The sequence below is a fragment of the Dendropsophus ebraccatus genome, chromosome 7, assembly GCF_027789765.1.
Source record: "Dendropsophus ebraccatus isolate aDenEbr1 chromosome 7, aDenEbr1.pat, whole genome shotgun sequence".
Taxonomy (NCBI): domain Eukaryota; kingdom Metazoa; phylum Chordata; class Amphibia; order Anura; family Hylidae; genus Dendropsophus; species Dendropsophus ebraccatus.
Window position 1 is genome coordinate 43,359,426 of NC_091460.1, and position 16,294 is coordinate 43,375,719.

At 40.4% G+C, this 16,294-nt stretch overlaps 1 protein-coding gene and 1 pseudogene across 4 annotated transcripts in view; one reads left to right on the top strand and one right to left on the bottom strand.

The window, feature by feature from the left end:
- The first annotated feature begins 363 nt into the window (after positions 1 to 363).
- ZNF518B (zinc finger protein 518B) overlaps positions 364 to 16,294 on the top strand; it is a 43,456-nt gene continuing 27,525 nt past the window's right edge. Inside the window, exon 1 of one of the 4 annotated variants that reach the window (XM_069976445.1) lies at positions 364 to 381. The gene's annotated coding sequence lies outside the window, so the exon portion shown is untranslated. Of the gene's footprint in view, positions 382 to 10,732; positions 10,938 to 10,978; positions 11,132 to 16,294 lie in introns of those variants that run through there. The other 3 variants (XM_069976442.1, XM_069976444.1, XM_069976446.1) reach the window with 3 other exon arrangements.
- On the bottom strand, positions 4,967 to 5,145 carry LOC138797982 (U2 spliceosomal RNA; annotated as a pseudogene).

Sequence of the window (16,294 nt, forward strand, 5' to 3'; positions counted from 1 at the left end):
TGGCTGAAAGGTAGTTAAAAGATCTGCTGTCCAGACCTTAAAGGGTTAGAATGGGTGGTTTTAATGTTATGGCTGACCAGTCTGTTGTGAACAGAGCTTAAAAGCCATGATGACCTAATTCAGCTATCAGAATATAGGGAGCACATAAATATCACTGGTGTGAACAGGGTAATAAAATATAAATCTTAACATGGCCTAATCTGTAAATGAATGACTGTAAATGAACAATTGAGTATTTTGGGTCAATATAATCTGATTATGGAAGACGGGTTCAGCAGACAGATGTGACAATGGGCAGTGTGCTGTGTCTTGGAGCGTGAGGCAGGGACAGGTTGCCATGGTGACCGTCTCCATTTTAGAGAGAGGACATCACAGGGAGAGGTGAGTAAAATCAGTCAGTGACAGGACCTAGGAGGAAGATGGAGAGCAAATAGATCAGGTCACCAGCTACCAGGACATATGCCCAATGACTTTTTGTGGGCATCTTTGTTGACACAGCGGTATAAGTTTATAATCATGTATAGAATTGGTATATGACAGGGTAATGGCAAATATACTGTAGAGTTACCTATATTTAGGGTATATTTATGCTGCATTAGCAAAGTACATGGATGTATACCATTGTATAGGCAGTATATACTGTATGTGACCCATAGGCTCCCATGCTAAAAGGAACATACTGTATAAGTGTCTTTGTTGGAATTTTCCAAAGTGTTAAAGAAGGTATACTGGTGTATACAGGTCCGGCAGACACCTTGTAGCAGGAATGGGGCACTTTGGGCCCTCCAGATTTTGCAAAACTACAACTCCCATCATATATTTTTTCTTATATATATTTATGAAAACATGGAGGGTGCCCTTAACCCTTTGTGACCGTCAAGAGACACACTTTTTTTTTATTTTTAGCAATGTAGCCATATGAAGGTTTTTTTAGTAGGACAATTTCTTTTTTTCTTTATCTTAATTGATTATTAACCCTTTTAGGGGGTGGGGAAAAATGGAAAACATTTATTTATTTATTTATTTTCTATTTAATTACAATCACTACAATTACAGCAATACCAAGTTTGTATTTCTTAAAATCTATTATAACTTTGGCACAGTAGAAACTATTTGCCTTAAAAAAAAAAAAAAAAAAAAAGAAAGAAAGAAAGAAAAAAAAAGAAACCTGTCACACAATTCCAAGATCCTTAGCATTTTTATTTCTTGTGGATGGAGTTGGATATGAATTTTTACTGATAAGATTTTTTACTTATATATCACTTTTCAATCCCTTTTACGTTGTTTTTTTCTCAGCAGATTTTTAGCAGATAGCCGCTGTTTTTCTTAAAAAAAAACCAAAAAAACTCAACATGCTAAATAATGGTATAATTTTATACCTTGGGTTGTTATGGACATGGCGATACCAAACGTGTATAAATTTTGGGGGTCTTCCTTTTCATGTTTTATGTAACAATTCATTCTGTGTGGGAAATAAAATGTGTGTGGGGGAGATTTTTAAAAATTATATAAGATATATATATATATATATATATATTTCTATATATAATATAATTTTTAAAAACCTCCCCCACACACACATCCTTCAAAATTATAAAATTACATTTTATTTATTTATATATATATATATATATATATATATATATATATATATTTATTATTTCACACTTTTTTTCACTGAACACTAGTTCCACTAGCTGATCACTGATACAATCCACGGTTCTACCCACAATACAATGATTTCTGGCATATATATAGCAGGCCTGGGAGCCTTCAGAAGGCCCCCGACTGCCATGGATGCCAATAAGCAGCCACTGATCTCGCTGCTGGACTTCTGTTAGGGAAAGTGACAGCATCTGATCTGTTACATGCAGAGGTCATGTAACAAGGACAATTAGTGACTGCTGTAAAACTCATATTGGCGGTCACTAAAAGGGTTAAAGTGACTCTGTACCCACAATCTGACGCCCCCAAACCACTTGTACCGTTGGATAGCTGCTTTTAATCCAAGATCTGTCCTGTGGTCCATTTGGCAGGTGATGCAGTTATTGTCCTAAAAAAAACAACTTTTAAACTTGCAGCCCCATGCCCAATGGGCGTGGCCTAAATTGTGTATGCATTAGGCTGGCACAACCTCTCTGTCCCTCCTCCCCACCCTCCTCATCATTAGGAATGCTCCAGGCAGATTTTCTCCTATTCCCCACCTGTGTCAGCCCGGCACATGGGCTGGATTGTTAAGGCACCTGTGCAATGTTCAGGTGACAGGTGAAAATGTTCCAATGGCATTTCTAATGATGAAGAGGGAGGGGAGGAGGGGTGGTGCAAAGTTAGGGTTCCGACACTCCCCTTGGGCACAGGGCTGCAAGTTTAAAAGTTGTTTTTTAAGACAGCAACTGCATCATCTGCTAAACGGATCCCAGGACAGATCTTGGATTAAAAGCAGCTATCTGAAGGTACAAGTGGTTTAGGGGGGGGGGGGGACAGATTGTGGGTACAGAGTCGCTTTAACTGGTACAACAAATGAGAAGCCCCCATGTGGCTGTTAATGAAAAAAATAAAATATTATGGATCACATCAAAAATAAGAATGAAATAAAAATAATGAATTTAGTTAAAAAAAGAAAATTAAAATGAAGGAATTGTGTGTTTTTACTTGCTCACAGTTAGTTAAAATGAAATGCTAATCTAAATAGTTGTAATCTGCAAAAAACAAAACCCCATTTGGTTAAGTGGAATAAAAAATAAAATGGTATATGTATAAAATCATATACATAAAAAATAAGTATTTTCCTTGAGCTGTGTACTTAAAGGGGGACTCCAGAAATTTATATTTTTTCATATATTGCTGGGGTTGCATAGGAAATAATAAACATCCTATTCTTACCTACCACTCTCCCCCGTGATCCTTCTCTCACATTTTTGGGTTCAGTCAGTACTTCAGAGACAGACTCGTCCTGGCAGTGACAGCCCACTCACACCATTACTGGCCGCGGTGCTTTCCCACTTCAGTCAGTGATTGGCTGAGCAGGCTCTCACTGCTGACACAAAACTGTCTCGGAAGTAGCAGTTGGAGCCATCAACAGGGGACCCGAAGACATGACAGGAGGATCTCTGGAGAAGCGTGGTAAGTGAGAAAAGGTGTCTATTTTTTTCTAAGCAACCCAGGCATTATATAAAAGAATGCAAATGCCAGAGGTTAAAGGAATAGTCAAGTCAAATATAACATATCAGCCTTTATTTGGTGTTTATGTGTTTTTTATCATTGCTGATGGTCCCTTACATGCAGTCAAATGATATGATATAGCTGCTCAGGGATCCCATTGTAGGTGGGTAAATGGAGGAGAACCTTCTTTAAAGGATACACCAGCATCAGATAAACAGACCACATGCTGTAGAAACGTATAGTATTCCTTACCTGTCTTCCCCGGTTCTAAAAACACACACAAAAAATTGTTTGGGGAGTCTTGTGGTAAAACAGTTGCTCAGTACTGTAATTCCCAGAATGCATTGCTTTTCCTCATCTCATCATGCCTTTTCCATTGCTACAGCAATCCTGCCGGTTCCTAATGTCCCTGTGTCATTCCGGAGGTGTTGGCATTATTTAGGGAGGTTTCATGGGGGACTTGGTGACCTCCAAGTGGTCGAATTTTGATTTCCAAGTGCCGCAATTTTTTCCCCCCATAGACTATAATGGGATCGAATACTCATTCGAATAGTCGAATATCGGTGCCTATTCGACTCGGATTCTCGAAAGTCGAATATTTCACTACTCGCTCATCTCTAATAGCCATATTAGGTTATATACATATAGAAAGGAATGGCTACTGTGTCCTATTCTTTGTAAAATATGCTTGGGGGATATTGTAGGTAATTATCATTGCACATGGGGTTCATTCCCTGTTTACCCTTTCTGTAGTATCAAGGCAGCATGATGAAGTCACTAGAGAAGAGGGAACCAAATTTGTGTTGCTTGGATACATATGCCAGCTGTATCCATGTTTTCCAGGCATTTTCCAGGGCAGGTGGTATCCTCCCTCTGCACAGAGCAGAACAAAACAGAAAAATTAATAAATATAGTTGTACTACCACACACAACCTGGGGACAGGTGTGGTGCTATTTTTGGAAGAAAGGAAATCATGGATAACCACTTTATTTCTGATAATAAGGAATCTGGGAGATCTGTATGACAATTATAAAGAATGTTATATTGGTTATAAAAACTACCTTCTCTAGATTTATTAAGAAGCTTATAAAAACATGAGCTTACCTATATCCTCTATTTACTGCTGGGTTTTGAAGAGAAAAAAACCCCAAACATGTAATCAGCCAATCACTGTCACAGCTTTGACTCGCCTGATTGGCTGAATCGGAATTTTCTGCGAGTCAGCACATCACAAGGAAGCAATGAGCAGTGGGAAACTGGGCACCATTGGAACAGCAAGGGATCGGGCAAGTTCATAGTCTTTTTTTTTTTTTTTTGTAAAGACGTCCCTATCCCTTTTAAAAATGTTTAGCCTCTCAAGAAAATTACATGGTTCTCCACCTTCATAACTAACTTGTTTTGTTTAATTACATCAATAATTAATGTTAAAGCAAATGTGTAAATAGTTTTCACTAAAAATATTTTGCGATTGTGTGTCTACAACTCTTCTATTAAGCTGCGTTTCCATAGTGACAGACTACAAATAAGCCCTACGTAGTCTGACCATGCAGTCATTTTTCTGTCTGTTCCCTACTTTATCATAACATACATTTAATTAGTAAATTATTAAGACAAAGCTGACAGATGGAAGGGAATAAGATTGCAGGATCTATACAGGTTCTATACATCCAAACATTATCTATATATAAGAGCTGTAGACACAAAATGGAAGGAAATTTATTACCTATTTTCTTCTCCTTTTAATTTGATGCTGACACACAATCTTTTTTTTTTTCTAATTTGTTTGATTTTCTTTATTTTTTTCCCCTGTGCACTGAACCTGGAAGCACTGCAATACCGGGTCAATGCCTAGAGGGGACAGCGCAAGCTCCCTGTTCTAAAAATCCATTTAATATACAGTCCCCGGATATTGAACATATCAGATAATTAAACTAATAAGAACATATACTACACTTGATCTTAGCCAAAAGGCTGAGTGCTTTAATTTTCTTTATTCATTATTAAATTTATGTACACGATTATGTGGATAGCCGAATTACCTGATCTGCTTTTAACCCCTTAAAGACCGGGCCAATTTCGTTTTTTGCATTTTCGCTTTTTTCCTCCTTGTGCTTAAAAGGCAGCGCTGTCCCACACTGAACTCCCTTACCGACCGTAGGGCGAAAATATACGCCCGCGGTCCTTAAGGGGTTAATAAAATATGGAGCACAGGTGTCAAACTTTGACTTTGGCTGACCAGGCATTAGGAATTGTAGTTTTACAACAGTTGGAGGGCCGTGAGTTTGACATCCCTGGTATAAAGAGATGCTTTACTGCAGCCACATGGACCTTTAGTTTGGGGATGACTTCTATTGGAAAATACAAAGATAGCACTCCATGATGTAGAAGTATCAAATAGAGAAAAACAAACAGAAGTAAAGATGGACTCCCTAACCTGGTGGAGCTGTGCAGATCGAGGCACAACTTTCACTACAGCGCATGTGGGACTATGGGCAACCCTCCTGTGAACCCAAGATGGGGAGAAACAGAAACCATACCTCCAATCCACTTGATCCAAAGCACAGGTGAGTAAGTGCAAGTCATCCACCACAAGGGCCAGATAATATGAAATATACAATTTAATTAACAAAACAATAAAATCATCAATGATGATGTCATTTCCTTTTTTATGTTGGTGAAAGTTCAGTACCCTCAGGAAGAGGATGGTCCGGCTTGGCAACGCATTGTGCTTTTACACTTTTATGTATATTTTATTGTTTTGTTAAATTTTATACTCCATATTATCTAGCCCTTGTGCTGATTGACCTGCGCTTTCTCACCTGTGCTTTGTATCAAGTGGATTGGAGGTGTAGTTACTCATTGACTTCTATGGGAGAGAGTTGTGGGCATTTACAGAAATCACCAAACATTCTTGAAAATGTAACATAAAAAACTTGATCTATACAATAGATTGTTTTCCATCTAACTGTGTCTCCTTACAAGGTTACAGTTTTCATTTTAAATGCATTGAAACAACAAAATCAAGCTGATAGAAGCTAAAGGTGCACAACACAGGATAAAATGACAAGGAAAAAATACAAAACTTATATTCAGTATCTATAAACAAAGTAGAGATCCACGAACGGCACTTCACCTAAAATCTTCACCTTTATTTCATATATAGACAGTTAGGACATGGACATCATGGAGGAACTTGCTCCCAGCCTACGTACGTTTCCCGCTATCAAGCGCTTTCTCAAGGCAACATGGGTAGTGGGGCATTCACTCCTTTACATATACACGTAATCACATACATTTGCATAATTAAAAACAACACAACAGAAACCTTTAGAGAAATACGCTGTAGTCATTCCTGTCATTGAGGCCGAGACTGCCCAATGCTTCCGTCTCAATTATAATGCGAGCTTCCGCTTGCAAGAGTCTTTTGTGAGTATTCACATTGCCATCTGGTTTAATTTTTTTCAAACCTGCGAATTTTAACATATTTTTATCAGAGTTATGGAAATCTTTCATATGTGTAATTAATCTGGGACAACCTTTACCCGTGGAGAGTGACCGCATATGTTCCTTTACCCGTACTTGTAATTTTCTGATTGTCTTCCCAATATAATAAAAATGACAGGGGCAAAATAAAACATATACCACATTTTTTGTTTGACAGGTTATTAAATCTGTTACAGTAAATTCTTTACCCCCCACCCTTATGCAAGCCGTATCTAACATTTGGTCACATATATTGCAATTCCTGCATTTATGGTTACCTTGCGGTACCGCTTCATCTAACCAGGTACTAATAGAATTTTTTTCCTTTATTGTACCTTTTACCAACTCGTCTCTTAGATTACGGGACCTACGAAAGGATATTAGGGGTGGAAATTGGGTTCTATCTTTTAGTTCTTCATCTTCCCTCAAAATATGCCAGTTTTGATGTATTATATTTTTAATTTTTTCCGACATAGGATTAAACTCAGTCTTATATTCAGTATCTGCAATAAAAAACATAGATTCTCTGAGGGATATTGTGTACTTTTGTAAATATATTGGAGTACACTTTAAGCCTATGTTTTATAAATATTGTGAGCAATATAACTTTATTATTATTATTATTATTGTTATATAGAGCCAACAAATTCTGCAACACATTTACGGATAATGGGTATGTTCACACTGAGTAAATTAGGGAGAATTCTGCTGCGGAATTCCGCCTGCTCAGTGTGACACTGCTTCTCTATGGGAGAGTGCGCGCTCCTCCGTTGCTGCCACTCTGGGCTCAAAGAGCATAGAAAGCTCCCAAAATCAGTAACCATATAACCATCACATCAAACATGAGGAGTGGGGGTCCTGCTTGTGTGAGCCTACAACCTCTATCCATAAGCCTTATCAGGGCATATGAGCAGAAAAGAGGGATCCTATATTCAAACCGCCTTGTATTAGCCAGAGAAGGGAGTTAAAGGGGTTATCCAGCGCTACAAAAACATGGCCACTTTCCCCTGCTCTTGTCTCCAGTTTGGGTGGGGTTTTGAAACTTAGTTCCATTGAAGTAAATGGAGCTTAATTGCAAACCACACCTGAACTGGAGACAAGAGCAGGAAAAAAAAGTGGCCATGTTTTTGTAGCGCCGGATAACCCCTTTGAAGGGGTTATCCAGTGCTACAAAAACATGGCCACTTTCTTTCAGAGACAACACGACTCCAGTTCAGGTGCGGTTTGCAATTAAGCTCCGTTAACTTCAATGGAACTGAGCAGCAAACCCCGCCCAAGCTGGAGACAAGAGTGGGGCTGTCTCTAGAAGAAAGTGGTCATGTTTTTGTAGCACTGGATAACCCCTTTAAGTAAAAGCTTCCATTAAAGAGGGCCTGGCTTGGCTACGTAAATCTTGGTCATCTATCCATCTGCATCAGTGCCATTCAATGCAATAGTGATATTAAATGATTGTGAAAGGCTTCAAGGTCCCTTCGTGTGGTCTCCCACAATACTGATGCTTATATTTCTAAATGTAATGCCTTTTATTATTTGTGCAGCTTTATGTGCATCTTTATACTCTTGGTAGTGGCTATGCTTGGTATTGCAGCTCAGTCATATTAAAGGGGAGCTTCAGTTAAGAAAGATTTAACCCTGTTCAATCGCTACCCATAATCTAAGCTTATTTTCAATCGGTTTCTGTTTTATGAATTGGGCCGTTTGTCTGCAGCACATCCTGACTTACACCCTAAGGCTGGGTTCACACTACGTATATTTGAGGCTGTATATTTCAGGCCTCATAGCAACCAAAACCAGGAGTGGATTAAAAACACAGAAAGGCTCTGTCCACACAATGTTGAAATTGAGTGGATGGCCGCCATATAACAGTAAATTACTGCCATTATTTCAATATAACAGCCGTTGTTTTAAAATAACAGCAAATATTTGCCATTATATGGCGGCCATCCACTCAATTTCAATATTGTGTGAACAGATCCTTTCTGTGTTTTCAATCCACTCCTGGTTTTGTTTGCTATGAGGATCAAACTTGAGGACCAAATACAGCCTCAAATATACGTAGTGTGAACATAGCCTTCGGCTGCTGAAAATGCTCATTTAGAGATAGAGAGATGGAGAGAGGGAGAAAGACAGAGAGAGAGATACTGTGTTTACTTGCAAAGCAGAAGTAGATCGAGCCAGTGGTGGGCAGGTACTACAAGATAGGGGCCGTTACCTGCAAATTGGTTCTGAGGTGCAATGCGTGCTGGGAGATGTAGTTTCTGGGTGGATGCCCTGATGTTAATTTGTAAAAGTTTACATCTGGGACCAGAAGCAGCGTAGAGAAGTGGGAAAGGTGTCAAACAATTAGTGGGGGATCGGTAAGTGTACCTATATTCTTTTTGTGCATTTTATTTTTTATGGGATCCTTGGAATTCCCCTTTAACTTGAATTAGACTGAGTTGCTTTGAGGTGCAGTATCAGGCACAACCACTACCAAAATTATGGAGCTGTGCCCTGTGAACCACATAAGCCAGCGATGCTGCATCTTCAACCAATGTGACACTTTGGAGAAGCCCTTTTCCAGTTTTAAACTTGACAACTAAGGGATTATGTATGCAAAGTTGCTTTCCTCCAAAAGGTAAAAAGCTTGCTGTTCACTGCCAGGTCGCATCCCTTCAGATTAATGTTCATGCCATAAGAACTATTAAATAGGTATTCCAAATAAATTATCTTATTAGGGGACAAGTAAGAGATCACAGGGGGTCCACCCCCCCCCCCCCGCCCGACAATCTCTGTATTGTTTCTGTGTTATGAATAGAGCCGCGGGTATGGCAAGTGACCCACAGCTCTATTCATTCCTATGGAGGTGCTGGAGAGAGCCGAGTAAGCACTCTTTTCCGACTTACTTGGCTCTTTCTGGCACCTTTATAGGAATGAATAGCACAGAAGCTAGGGACCAATATGGAGATCGTCGGGGGGTTCGAAGGTCAGACCCCCGTGATCTCTTACTTGACCCCTATCCTGTGGATAGGGGACAAGTTAGTTTTTCTTAAAATACTACTTTAAAAAATTAGTTGGGATTATATGGTAAACCAGAATGTATCCCAGAAGAGATGGGAGGTTTATCCATCTATAGACAGCAGTTTGGGGAGTCTTCCCCCTTATACACAACAGGGGGCTGGCAGGTGAAAGGATGTGAGAATAGTGAGAAGCAAACCTTGGCGAAGAAATCCTTTGCAAATGTTTTCCCATAGAGAATTACACGGCTTATAGGACTTTGTTTTGTTTGTCACTCTTCTTAAGGAGACACACTACTCCCTCAGTCCCAATGGGTTACTTATAGAGATGAGCGAACCGGGTTCTGGTTCGAGTCGATCCGAACCCGAACGTTCGGCATTTGATTAGCGGGGGCTGCTGAACTTGGATAAAGCTCTAAGGTTGTCTGGAAAACATGGATACAGCCAATGACTATATCTATGTTTTCCACATAGCCTTAGGGCTTTATCCAACTTCAGCAGCCACCGCTAATCAAATGCCGAAAGTTCAGGTTCGGATCGACTCGAGCATGCTCCATGTTTGCTCATCTCTATTTTCTTACAATTTTAGGATAATCAAATAGGAAAAATATACTTAAAATATTCTATATCATCAAACAATTGCAGATGATACATTCCCTTTAAATTTCTTATTTTTGTTTTATCTCTATTAATAAATTCATATTCACTTATTTGGCAACCTATCATCCTGATCTTCCTATTTAATAAATGCAACAATTACTGATGTCTGTAACTAGTAAAAAAAAAAACAAAAAAAAAACGATAATACAACTTTATAAAACTTTTACTGCCATTCTTTATTCCTGGTGTGGGATAAAGGTAAAATCCAGCTTAAGAAAATGTACACAAATGAAGAGTTTAATAAGGAGAGCAAAGTTAAACAATTTCTACTTTTCAGTAAACTTCCCTTTATCCTGGTACAGAGACAGAAGCCAAACGGAACATTATTGAACACAATCTCGGGTGTCGTTTCTATAGCCGAACACCAGATGGCGCTGTGTCCTCCCTGTGATTAACATTGCTCTGTCTGTCTCTCGCAGAACTGTCAGCCACTCCTCCTGTAGAGTTCTACTGGAGACACGTAGCCGAGCGGCCAATCGGAGCGCCGTCTACAGGATCTCTGACGTCATAGCAGACAGGGCCGGCGGCGGCTGGTGCTGGGGCTCAACGAGAACGTGAGCGGAATGACTGACTCCCTAAATGATTGAGGGGCACAATGGAGAGCACGGGAGGCGAGGGGCGCCGCGGCTGACGAGGTGATCCGGGATCAGTGTTACAGGGCTCGGGATTGGTGATCACGTTAAGGGCGCGGGCTGGGGACAGCATGGCAGATCCGGCGGCTACTTGGTTAAACGTGGCCGTGTGCAGGAGGATGGGGGCGGGTTTGCTGCTGTAGATCAACATGAAGAGCAGAGGAAGAGCTCAACGCTACAGACTGGTCTGTAATAAGGTCAGGCTCCAGGAAGGGGTTAATGCATTGTGTCTCGTTCTCTGGCTTGGAGACTGTGTGCAATGGTTTTCCTACTGCTTGGCACTGAAATGGTTAAGCAAGTACTTTAGTAACTTTGTGGTGTATATAGGGGGTCACATCCCAGCAGGTATTTGGGGCAGGGGGTAGATGTTTCTAGAACAGTTTGTGTCTTGTTTGTCATTATTGCTCCTGTGTTTACAAAGACCAGATTCTGCCTTTGTACATGAAATAGTAGGGAAGCCTTCCCAAGATACTGCCATCAGTGTGACCTCATAACAATACACATACCCACGACCTAAACAACATTGGGATGTAGGTGAGCAAGATGACATCTGCCCATATATCCTAATAGAAAAGATCTATAAACTATAAGAAGGACCCACTGCCTGTTCATACCACTTTTTTCCGCGCAGTTGTCAGGTTGAAACTTTGTTGTGTGTAACTGATGGTTGTCAGGAACACAGATTTTTTTAAAAAAGTAGTTCAACCACTGTTAGGGAATCTATAGACCTGCTGATTTTAAAGGGGTATTTTGGGAACTACTTTTATACATTAAAAAAAAAAAAAAAAATTAAATACTCACCTTCTCTGTTCTACTACTTATGGCATTCTGATGGTGCTTATCCCAGCTGTCAGCACTTCCTCGTGTCTGCCCAGGATGAGGTGGCACATTGCTGTAACCAGTGACTGGAGAAGCAGCCACTTCCTTGGGAGGAGACGACATCAGGAAGTGTTGACAGTGGGGGCTGGCACCATCAGAAAGATGGGCAATCTAGAAAGGTCCATATAGGTTTTTTCTGCTTGAGCAGAGTTACATAAGTTGTATAGATGAGGGAATGAGATTAGTTTTGCTTTGTATGAAGTAGGACTGATCCACGCTCATATACCTCAGGCTGTCGGCTCCGTGCAGAGAGAGGATACCGCCTGGGGACCACCTGGAAAACCTGGATATATCTATGGCTGTATCCATGTCCGTGGTCTCCTCCCTCTGCACGGAGCCGGCAGCCTGAGAGAGATGAGCGCAGATCAAAGCAAAACTAATTTCATTCGCATACCTCTTATGAGTTGTACTAGATTTATGTGCAGCCCACTTATGACTCTTATTTGACGCAGCAAATGTGTGTGCTGATATTTAGGATACGTTACCACACGCACTGGAGCTGAGGGATCCTGACATTATACATTATATAGTTACTATACTGGATTAGGGGTCGTTTTAGGCCATGATGTCTCTTGGTTGTATCTATATGCTCCAGAGGTTGCGGTTATGTGCAGACCCCGGTACCTAAGTTGGCCCAAAAAGTCTTCTGATACGGCAGTGGGCACTCGTGTCATGTGATGGTTGGACGGACCCCTATGTAGATTTTTCTTGGGGGGGCTCCCTGCCTCTAGGTGTCTGTTTATTGATGGTCTTTGAAATCTCTGTGCTCAGATAACCTGAGGCTGCACTACTACTTTCTCTTTGGTGTTGTCAAGCAAATGTCAGAACAATCCATGGTTCAGCCTGAGATTCTGGCCTCTATCTCCACACAGTCATCTGATCATAAGTGTTTGTGATCATACTTCTAATGCAGTTTTGAGGTATTTTTCTGTTCTTTTTTTTGTAAGTTAAAGGTACAGCAATGGTTGGCCATTCATTTAGCGACCACATAAGCGGTTGGTGACTTCTTTACACATTGTTCTGTTGTTATTTCATGTCAGGTCACCATTAGGCTTTTTTTGTTTGGGAATGTGCAGAGTTGGACGTTGTTTCTGTATAGACTGCTCTAAAGTGTCAGCTTAGCCATTATGAGTGGCTGTAGCCTATGTTCAGTCTATGTTAAATGCCGGACTTGTAAGTAGTTGACTTCTGTCTCCCTGAAATCATTACATAACATATATGAATGGTTACCTGATTGTAATGTGTATTCTTTACTATAAAGTTGGCCATCCACTTCAGACAGCTGTCTGCTAAATGTTTGTTCAGTTGACAGCTATCCTATCTGCACGCCCTGTACACATGCTTGTCTTGGCAGAGTGAACACATGTTTTCAATGGGGGAGGGCAGTACACCACTGCAAGGCTCTTCTGGTGGCAACTCCTCTTTAACTTGCTTCTGAAGCCACCTATTATACGGATTTACAAATCTTCAGCAGCCCATACCTATCAGATAAATGGCGGCTGGAGCAGGCAGTGCTGTATCTGTGGCAGCCTCCTGAAAGCAAATATCAGGAGAGAGGTGAATCAGCCGCTCAGACTGATCCTTTTGCTCTCTTGAAGAAGAGTCTGGCCGGCAGTGGCTTTGCCTCTCTCCTCCCCATTGAAAACACATGCACGCTCAGCCAAGACGTAGGAAATGTGTACTGAAGAAGCGTTTGTCTGACAGTTATATAACATGTATGGCTGGCTTAATGGGAAAGAATATGGAGGAGCTAGTTATAATTGGCTTCATAGAACAAAACAACATTACACATTTATTCAAATGTGCCCCTACACTTTATACTAAAGTTGGTCAAACCTACCCCATAAGGGAACACATGAATGTTTGGCTATGCTGATTGTTCAGCTGACAGTTATTGAAAATGTATTGGTAGCTTATCACTTATCATTTCTACCTTATTATACCTTATTTATACCTAATTTAAGTAGGGTACACACGGCTGGTTCCACTTGAAGTTATGACTGTTCCATTGACTCAATGTGATTATTCAAATGCGATCCGCCCAAAGAATTGGCATGTCAATTGGACAGGCGGAACTTCAAGCAGACTCCGCTTGAAGTTCCTTGCTTAATTCCATAGTGTGCACATACTTTTTGTTTGTAACAAAACTGCAATTTTGTGACTTCATCCTATTTTAATGATGGTATTCTCTCCCTATACATATTCATATTAACCGAGACATAAATTTAAATTGTCACTGTTGTTTTAAAAATCTGAGTCTGAGTGTTCAGACCCATTCCGATAAGGAGAACGAGTCTGAAGAGGACTGTGCTGCAGCATGTCCTCTCCCCGCTCTGAGTTTGAAAAAAGACTTTATAAGTCTGACTGTTTTTTTCTAACTCAGAGAGTGGACGTGCTGCAGTGCTTCTTCTTCCCGTCTGTTCTCCCAGTCGGTACTGGTCTGAACACTCAGACCCGGACCGATCAAGACTTTTGACATGTCTCTATGACCTGTCAAAAGTTTTTTTATAAAACGACATTGACACTTAAAAATCTTCAAGAAATTGACTCTTTACCCAATGCACCTATTTGTAGTTTTGTTTGTTGCAATTTTTCACCCCACCGGACCCCAATCGACATGTATCTGGTGCAGTATAAAAAAGGCCCAGTGGCAAAGTTCAAAACTGTCTCTATTATGATGCTCTGACTTGTCACCCTTTACAGGAAATCTCAATGTTTGCTTCCCTTCCACCCCCCTTTACTTAACCCTTCTTCAATTCTCCACTATTTTATTTTTTAACAAGAGCGCACATCTGTAGAAGGAAGTTATAGTTTTTATCAAGTATTACAAAAGGGGATCTCACCGAGTGGAGTTGTTCTCTCACTTCATGTCTTTGATATGGTGGTAGAATGAGAGTAATGGTGCGTTTACACAGGCAGATTTATCTGACAGATTTTTTAAGCCAAAGCCAGGAACAGACCATAAACAGGGAACGGGTCATAAAGGAAAGACTGAGATTTCACCTCTCTTCAAATCCATTCCTGGTTTTGGCATCCAAAATCTGTCAGATAAATCTGCCTGTGTAAATGCACCATAACCAAGGACACATGAGGACAAACAAACTAATTTAGATCTCATTTAATCTGTAGAAAAATCAGATTACTAAAAGAGAACCCATCCTGAGTAAGGATGGTCTGAACCTGCCGAACGCTCGGCATCAGATTCCCGCTGTCTGCCCGCTCCGTGCAGCGGGTGGATACAGCGGGGGGACCGCCTGGAAAACTGGGATACAGCCTATGGCTGTATCCCAGTTTTCCAGGCGGTCCTCCCGCTGTATCCACCCTCTCCACTGAGCGGGCAGACAGCGGGGATCATTGCCGAGAGTTCGGGTTTGTACGAACCCGAACCTCGGCAGGTTCGGACCATCCCTAATCCCGAGTCCCCAAAGCATTTGGTTGAAGCATTTGGGAAATCCAGATATGTTGTGGAGCAGGGGCAATCTGCTGGAGGTTCTGAATGTTCTTGCCATGACAGTCACAGTTCTTTCATGCTTTTGACCCCTGCTTCTTCTCTGAAGCCAAATGCTCTCTTGGGGATTAATTGGTGCAACACATCCCTTTGTATGCCTATACAGTGGGAACTGTAGCATTATACATTGGAAGCCATCCTGATGAATACCTTGACAGCTTAATATGTGACATGAACCCACCCCAGATAGTTGGTCAGATTGAATTTAATGTGTATGGGGCCTTTAAAACAGCATTGAGCTGAAGAGCTCTGTCATCTGATACAGAATGATTGCTGCCAGCTGCATTGGCTATAGGTGGAGAGCAGAGACTGAACAGGAGCTTTGCCGGTTTTCTATTTCTCATTTCCATGTTAATCAAATGTTTGTAAATTATTTTTGCATAAAACTGTTAGAAAGATTCAGTAACTTTGCGCTTTGTAAACTCTTAGATATTTGTTTCAAATAGTAGCACTACAATCTATCAAATAGATTCTTTTAGGTTAACTTTGAAAATAGAAAAAAAAAGTTGAAATCTCACATCTGATTGGTTGTCATAAGCACTAATTTTATTTCCATTTAAAAATTGTTGTACTTCTGTCATACTTGGTACAACTACCTATTTAGGGTAGCTTAACACGTACAGTATCGCAGCAGATTTGAATAAATGAATGAACACAGCATCAAATCTACTGATTTTGACAGTGCGGATCCGGATCACTTTTTGTAAAATAGATGAACTATTATATAATATATAATAAATATTGCAAAAAAATGACCTAGTTAAAATCAAGCTTTTATGGTTTCTTCTTATTTTGTCTCCATTTTCCTCTTAGCTGTCACTGTTTTGGAGACAACTTAGGGCCCTATTACACAACAATTATCGGCCATTGATGGCAGGATGGATGGTGATACTGTCTATCAACTCACCGTGCACTAGATATCCTCTATTTTGCTACAGAGATTCTTCTCTAATTGTAATTTCTGAATGCCCCT